Source organism: Callorhinchus milii, unplaced genomic scaffold (genome assembly GCF_018977255.1).
Source record: "Callorhinchus milii isolate IMCB2004 unplaced genomic scaffold, IMCB_Cmil_1.0 Scaffold3, whole genome shotgun sequence".
Taxonomy (NCBI): domain Eukaryota; kingdom Metazoa; phylum Chordata; class Chondrichthyes; order Chimaeriformes; family Callorhinchidae; genus Callorhinchus; species Callorhinchus milii.
In genome coordinates this window covers 38196990-38203893 of record NW_024704744.1, presented here as the reverse complement: position 1 = coordinate 38203893, position 6904 = coordinate 38196990, and the positions used below count along the sequence as shown (strand labels likewise).

General features: G+C 40.9%; 1 non-coding gene across 1 annotated transcript; it reads left to right on the top strand.

The window, feature by feature from the left end:
* Positions 1-5730: 5730 nt before the first annotated feature.
* Positions 5731-5802, top strand: trnae-cuc. Its single transcript has one exon. It is a non-coding gene; the product is annotated as a tRNA-Glu (tRNA).
* Positions 5803-6904: the final 1102 nt, after the last annotated feature.

The window sequence follows — 6904 nt, the reverse complement described above, 5'->3', positions numbered from 1 at the left end:
CAACTGGTTATTAGGAAGGTTGACTGAGGCTAGGGAACTGGGACTCATTTAAAGAAACAACTTCATGCCTTTTACTTTCATGTAAACTTTAATACTGCCTTTGTATTGAGCTTCTGTGAATTTTTACTTTTTCTGCCTATTCATGGCCCCCTGGGTAGCTAACATTTCAGATAGCTTCGGTGAACATTTTGCATACATTCTGCAACCCTGCTGGCTTAAGCCAATTTCCTTTGAACAAATTTCAAGGGGTACTTGAGGTCGCAGAACAACTAGTACCTGATAGCTTTTCAGTTTGAAACCAACACTAATTAAAAATGTTATAAGATCACTTGCAGGATTTGGTGGCACAAAGCAGCAAACATATGTACATATATGGGCTGGTGCCCTGAGGATTAGTCCTTCACTAGACAGCACCAGTATGACTCATTGCCGTGGCTGAGACACTGAGCGTCAGCACTGTCACCACACAGAGCTGCAGACAACCAAACCACAACAGACTTGACTTCCTTGTAGCTTTTCCGCACTCGCTGGGCATCTCATACATCGTTACAATGACATCAAAATGAGAGATTAAAACATGCTCACACCTTACCTAAACACTGCAAAGTCCGTCATTAGGTGACTCAGACGGGGTTTTCCGAATGTCACTGAAAGAAAAAAAGTGTTGACTGTAAATGACTTCAGTACTTTACTGTAATCCTGCACATTATCCATTCACTTACCTATTGGGTGATTCAGATTAAACAGACATGAATCAGCTCTGAGTAATAAACATAATGCAAGACAACATAAATGGATCCAGTCTTTAAAGCAATTGAGTCCGCTGGAAGGTGAAAGTAGTGAACATGAATATGATGTATTTAATTGTCGCTTCATAAAATCGATCAATTGATCGTGCTTTTGCAATGCCTTTGATCTCTAATCAAAAGGTCATATAAGTGTATGGACGTTCAAAGCACAAAATTATAACTACTGACTATCCTCCTTGGGGGAGGTAAATGGGGTCTTTTTGGAGCTGAACTGGCTCCAAGTTGACATGTTTGGCAACGAATGTCAGAATTGAGCCAGCCCTCTGTGGCAGTCTCGATCGTCCAGTTCCTGAGCCAGGAAGGTCCGCAGCACTACAGGGCACTCCTGATGACAGTACAGCCTATCTGGCTCATTGGCAGGACTTGGGAAGCAGACCAGTCACTGGGGGCAAGGAAACCTCCCACTTAACTCTCCAAGCCAAGCCATAACGGGTAGGGTGGTCCCAGCTGGACAAGTAATGAGAAGCTTGCTAGACAGTGTTTTCAATTGCAAGCTTGTTAGACTCCCGGAGTATCCCAACTCACACCCTGGGGTCCTAAATCTGGGACTCTTGCCAACCTGTGCATGTAATTGGGTAACAAAACAACAACAAAATTACATTTGTATAGCATCTTTCACATCGGGAGGACATCCGAAGTCGCTGGATAATCAGTGTTTTGGACCCAAGCTGGTGGTCAGGATCAGGGAGGTTGGAGGGCAGGGGGGGAAAGAGAGTGATCAAAGGCACGGTCGAAGAAGAGTGCCTTGAGACGCGTCTTGAAGGAGGCAAGGGAGGGGGCGAGGTGGAGGGACTCTAAGATGGAGTTCCAGAGGATGGGGGCAGAGTGGCTGAAGGCCCACTTGCCAATGGTGGGGCGGGTAAGGCAGGGTTTGTGAAGCAGGTCAGAGTCCTCTGAGCGGAGGGAGCAGGCGGGTTGTTCAGGACTTTGGAGGTTGCAGAGGTAGGGGGCAGCAAGGCCTTGGAGGGCTTTGAAGGTGAGGACCAGGATCTTGAACTGTATCCTCTATGTGATGGGAAGTCAGTGGAGTTGGGCGAGGATGGTAAGCAGGATGTGGCCCTGCAGGGAGAGAGCGCACATTCCATTTGAATAAATATCTCAGGCATTTCCATTTAAACATTCCAAACATGAAATTGTTCATGTGTAGGTGGCACACATGGAATTCTCAGTGCACTCTTATGCAATGTGATGAGTTTTTGCATGTGTTAGATACCCGGCTGACCAAAAAAAAACATTCTTAAAGTACTTTATCATTGCTTCAACTAATTTATGTAGTAGCCTGAAAAAAATAAACCCAAATCAACTACAAATTCATCCTTGCGAAGTGGTGGTATGCATTTATCATGATATAGTTATGTAAAGCCCGTAGTTATAGTATTTAAAGTGGAGTGAAGCTCGGAAAATGCAACTATCTCCTATCAAAGATTGCTCCCATCCCCAACAACAGTACTGATAAAACAATTATGAGACATTCCCCCAAAATAAATAGTCTAGATTTGTGGAGTCCCATAGCATACTGTTTATTCATGCACCTCACAAGTGAGAGGACCCAAATTCAATTTGAGACCTCAGGCAAGTTTCATTGCTCCACACGTTTCTATTTTCCTAGCAGTACGTTAGGAACCCGGTTGTTAGTTAATTGGTGGGTCGCTTTCCGGGGTAATAATCCTTCAAAAACAAATTGGTCACTCAATCCATGACTGTTTGTGGGACACTGCTGTTCGCAATTGGCTGCTGCATTTCACCCAGAAAATATACAGCCTTTACAATATAGTCTGTGGAGCGCTTTGAGACATCTCAATGACATGAAAGGCACTTAGCAAATGCAAGGATTATTATTATTATTTGGCCTGGAAAGATCAATCTGAGTCCCTTTTTGTCAGACCACAAAATGTCCTCCAATGCTCTCATGACTCGATCCTCTCAGACATCCTCTAACTCCCCCCGCATCCCCATCCGCCCACCATTTCCCAGGAAGATTGTGGTATATGAAGGTTAAGATGGCAATTTAATCAAACCTTACTCCTACTAGGATGATACCAGATCTGGCCAGTTACTGTTACCAGGATAAATTGGCTAGGTTAGGCCTTTTTTTGCAAGAGACAAGTTGTTAATAAGGGACCTAATAGAGGTGTTCAAAACTATAAAAGAGTTTGTTAAGGTTAGCATAAATATGCTGTGCCCGCTGGCTGGGGAATCCGTAACCAGGGGACACAGCTTTGAGCCTTCATTATAAGGTACCGAATAAAGGATCTAAAATAGAATTTAGGAGGAACAACTTCACACAGAGGTAGTGAGATTGTGGAACTTGTTGCCTAAAAATGGTGGTTGAATCAGAAAGTAAAATGCTTTAAGAGGAAACTAGACCTTCACATGATGTAAAAGGGTACAGAAGAGGATTAAGGGAGTAAGGATTGGGTGGAGACTCGGGTGGAATATAAACACTGGCACAGACTGATTGGTCCAAATGTCCTGTGTCCAAGCTATACATTCTTTGTAAATCTTTGTAAATGTATGTTCCCTCAAGTATCACAGCCATTTGACCTTTTCATCCTCTCCCAACAGGCATGTCATTCAAATGCATGTAACTGTGTAAACAGGCCAAAATCTCAGGATATGCTCTTACACTTCAGTCTGGAGCATGTGAATAAAATGCATTACCACATAATACGGCACAAGTAAACCATTCAAAGCAATAAAGAAAAACATTTTATCCTCTTACTACACAAGCATTTTCTCATATTAGCCCACGCTATGAAATTTCCCTTATTATTCCCCTATTATTCAGGTCTATTCTTGGAATTTGGGCCGTGATTAAAGCCCATCCAGCAATTTTCACCTACTGGTGTCTGCAGCAGTACAATTTGTGGTTGTGACACAGCTACACAGTCTTTTTTGTTGTTTTTGGCTAAATAAATCTTATGCTCTAATTTTCGCCTGTTACGAATACTCTGAAGACAAAAACTGTTTGAAACTGACTTCATATCCATTCCAAACACTCCCATCCCCTCCCACTTCCATCTGAAGAACCTTCCTATTTAACAAACGCCTATTTACTGAAACCCTGCTGAGAAGAAACAAAAAACAATACTTCATTAAAAGGCAAAAGTTTTGTGCAATCCATATATTGGGAGATTTAATTCAAATTCATATTGTATATTTAATTCAAAAGAAACAAATGTTTAGGAAGAAATCCCACCTGGATCCAGATTTACTCCTGGATTTAGTCCAGAGCATTCTGGACTTTGGCAATATGTTGAATATGTTGAATTCAGTTTTAACTTTGAAGTCTGTTTTCTGAAGTTCATAAAAGAAACTTACAGAAAAATAGCTGCAAAATTAAAGATTTATGCCAAATATTGAGGACTCTGAAATACTAAGGAAATGGGAGTATACCTAGACCTGAGTGCAATTTCTTGACCTTTATGAAATACCACAAATTTCACTCCAAAGAACTTCTTAACTCAACTTTGTTCTTTGAAGCAGTGTTCAAATGCTGCCTCCAGATTTCATGAAATGTATTTTTGGTTACTTGAAGATGCCATTCAAGACAGCAGCCAAACAATGTTGAAAAGAAGCTTCAGACTGAACCATTGTGCTAAACATATGGGAGTTGGCATTCAGATTTACAATTAGTCAAAAAACATTCAAGTGAACTTCTGCTGTTTCGTCACAGATTCAATGTAGTAATTAGCATATGGAATCTATGAAGAAAACTGCATTTTTCATAACAAATCAAGTGGCTCCAGAGGACATACAGTTAATACTATAATTAGCCAGTGGGGTGTCATCCCTAAACTCCACAATGAAAGCTATTAACCCAGTAGCAACCCAGTTGTTCGTTGATTGGTGAATTGCTTTCCGAGGGTAATAATTCCTTCAAAAAAATGTGGTCATTCAATCTACGACTGTTTGTGGGACACTGTTGTGTGCAATTTCACCCACTAAATATACAATTAATTCACTACAATTTTTTGTGTGGTGTGCTTTGAGACACCTCAAAGATGTGATAAGGAGCTATAACATGTGCAAGGATTGTTACTATTTTTCTTATTAAGTGAATTAACCTGCACTGTGACACAGGTATCTTAAGAATTCATGTCACTCTCATGCTTTATTATTCGTTTCAAAACCTTTGATTCTTTTTAAGTGGATTTTCACAGGTTTGACGCTATACTGGTTCCTCTCAGAAGTGCAGGTTGAACAGCCTGTAGACAATCACGGTCAACTCCCAGAGGGTAACTGGTGCCCGTGGAATAGACCCTCAGTACAGCACCCCAAGGGGAGAACATTGTCAGGTAAGTAGAGAACTAATAGTTGTACCCTAACAATTGTATCGAAAGGGTTGAATAATAGAAACCAACTCTTAAATTCAAGACTGTGAGGTTACTGCACTCAAGGACACAATAATCCAAACTGCTATAAGACCCTGTCACACTCTTCAAACAACACTGTAACCAGATTGTGAGTGTGGGTCACAAGAGACAAACTGATTGTTGTAAATCGCTAGTTTGCTTGCGAATTACATGAATGTACAGGGTTTCAACAGAGAAGTCAAACCCTTATTTAATAGCATAATTCAGATTGGCACAGGTGGGAGACAGCTAAAACATTTCCCAATATCTAACACAGTAGAGGAGTGAGATCATTTTGTCTGAAAGCTAATCAAGCAAATAAGAACCAAACAATTCTGTGCCATAATCTTATCTACCCAACTGGCTCCAAACTTTACAGTTTATTGTTCTCTACCACTATGTTACTCGCTCCCAACCACTTTTATCAGATTCCCAAGTTATTTAGGGAATTTTGGCCAGTGATCTAATTATAAACAATGAGAGCAAAGTGTGAGCAGTTTATTACAGTGACCTGAACTCAGATCAGATTATAGCCTTGAGATTATTACCTTGTCTTTTATCAGTGGAGTCCTGTAGCTCAGTGGTTAGAGCACTCGTCTCTCAAGCGAGAGACCTGGGTTCAATTCCCGGCAGGGCGAAACTTTGGGCAAGTTTCCTTACCCCACACGCCTAATAACAATCCATCAAAAAAATAATAAATTGGTCACTTCAATCCATGACTGTTTGTGGGACACTGCTGTGCGCAATTTGGCTGCCGCATTTCGCCCACAAATATACAGTCAATTCACTTTATAGTATATTCTGTGAAGCGCTTTGAGACATCTAGAAGACGTGAAAAAGCACTATATCAAATGCAAGGATTATTATTAATATTTACAACATCTAATGTTCTTCTCCAAATGTCTTCCCTCCTCTTCTTTAGGATCTGACTCATACTAGGCCACGCTTTCATTCACAGGGCTATGCTCCTCTGGTAACTTCACCCATGTAACCATTTTTCATGTGTGTCACTCTAAAATCCTTAATGAAAGCTGTTAAGTAAATGAGCCAGCATTGTAACACAGGGACTTTAATAACTCATGTCACTGTTATGTCACTGTATATGTTTCATACCTGCTTTAACCTCTGATTCTATTAAGTGCACTTCCACACACATGCACTTTGCAGTAATCAACAGCCAGCATTTATATAATACCCTTCACACAAGGTAACATCTCGGAGTACTTTACAGAGGCAGGGCTGAATGCCGAGCAAGAAGGGAGGGGAAGAGGCAGCCATAAGACCCCTAGCTTGTCTAATGTCATTCTGGTTGAGATCAATTAACTCAGCAGAATGAATATCAAAACCAGTTTCAAATAGATGGTTACTTTACCAAGTGATCCATTGAGGCAGCCAATTGTGCACAGCAGTGCCCCCAAACAGTCGTGGATTGAAGTAACCAATTTATTATTATTATTTTTTTAAGGAATTATTTATCCCCGGAAAAGTAATCCACCAATCGACTGACAACCGGGATGTTACTTACTGCTCGGTAAACAGAAAGTGTGGAGTAAGGAAACTTGCCCAACATTTCGCCCTGCCGGGAATCAAACCCAGGTCTCTCGCTTGCAAGGCGTGTGCTCTAACCACTGAGCTACAGGCCTCCACATATAATACATAATACATATAATATACTATATGTTACTACAAAAGATATTTCAATATAAATTTTACCTCAACACCCAATATATTTGGTTACTC